Raw genomic sequence first — 1,712 nt, 5'->3', positions numbered from 1 at the left:
GACAATGTTCCAAAGCCTAGCTGGTCGTGGCCAAGCCCATAGGCACTACACAGTCTGGATGTGGGTGCAAACAAACCATATTCACTGCTTACAGACAGCCCCTTCTGCCTCACCTGAACTAGTAGATCAATATAACCCATCTGTCCACCCATGCCATGTGTCTAGGAGATAAATATGACACTGCTACAGCTACCTACCCTGTGCTACTTGTCAGGTGACTGATTTGCATCTTTACCTGAACCTTGGAAATCTGTTCCAGATTACAGACTGGGATCATGAGCTTTTCTTGATGGAAATTCTCCTGGGTATCTTGGACAAGACTTCCCTACATTTTCATGTTCAACAGCCACACTTTTTCCTAATACAGATGTATAATTCTGTTAACAGAAATTAGTACTAGCCTTTGCAATAAGAGGCATCCCAAACAGAAGGTGCAGACTTACGAACACCACTGAAACTTTGACTTCACAAGCCAATAACCTTGACCTGTAAAATTCCACCAGCATCAAAGGACTCATTGCAGAAATATATCAAAAGGGGGAAAGACAGACTTTCAATGTGTAACTCCTACACAGATAAGGTTTAGCTAGGGAGGCTTTCAAAGCTACTTTCAAATACTAGGCAGGGAAGAGAATACCCCCAGGAGGGCCATCACCAGAGCCTGCTAGCAGGAGGCACCCAATGCCTGACAGAAGCAGCTGAGAAGCAAAAAGAGTCTCTGTTGAAGGGGATGCTTGCACGGGGAACACTGCACTTCCCGCTCCCTTCCCCGAGGCAGACAGCGAAGGGATCCACGCTTATTATCCCATGGTTCACAGCAGGCAGAGAAAGCGCATGTAACTTGGGCATAACAACAATTTCTGGACTGCCATACCACCAGCAAGGAGGAATTGTTTAAATGAACGAAAACTTACTACCACTGAGTTCTGAGGACTTTTTATATAACTGCACTGAATAACAGAATCAAAAAGCGGGGAAGGATTTAATCCAGGGCCGCTTAGGTTTCTAAAACCTGTCAGCCCGACACACATTTTATGCGCGGTCACGAAGCTCTGAGCACACACCAGTTGCAAACAGACGGGTGCGGGGTGTAAGCACTGCCTTCCCTCGCAACAGCGGCCCCAACGCCTTGTCAATAATTTGCCCGCAGGGGGATCGTTTGCACCAAGGAGGGTGTACAATGCCCCTCGCTGAGCTCAACTACTCCAGCGGCCATTACACGCCCAGGACTCCTCTTAATGAAGTCTGCAAGACGAAGCTCGCAAGGGCTAATATAGCCCCGCATTAACACCTCCGGAGGTGTGACTTCAGCGAGACTACCCAAAGAAAAAGTTACTCCTACCCTGGATACCGTTCGTTTTCTTAGCCCTCAGAACACTGAGCCCTCGTTTAGATTTAAAATGACACACCTACACAGCTAACTGAAGAGCTGCTAGATACAAAATTTGGAACAACGCTGTTAAAAAACCCCCCAAACATTAAAAAGTTAGAAATGCGCTCAACTGAAGCCACCATCATCAGGTAATGCAATTACACCGAATCTGAAAATACCGGCGCAAAATATTCAAGCAATTAGCTGGCTAGATTATTCATTTTCTAGTTAAAAGCAAGCTGGAAAACGACCACTGACGGCAGTTTAGGTCCCGCTCCATGCAGGTTCTACAGCCGCCCACACCCTGTGGAACTGTCCACAGGGCTGGGATGTACCCGGC

The sequence above is a fragment of the Corvus brachyrhynchos genome, unplaced genomic scaffold, assembly GCF_000691975.1.
Source record: "Corvus brachyrhynchos isolate BGI_N302 unplaced genomic scaffold, ASM69197v1 scaffold467, whole genome shotgun sequence".
NCBI classification, from domain to species: domain Eukaryota; kingdom Metazoa; phylum Chordata; class Aves; order Passeriformes; family Corvidae; genus Corvus; species Corvus brachyrhynchos.
The sequence above is the reverse complement of the archived record's forward strand: the minus strand, read 5'-3'. Positions refer to the sequence as shown.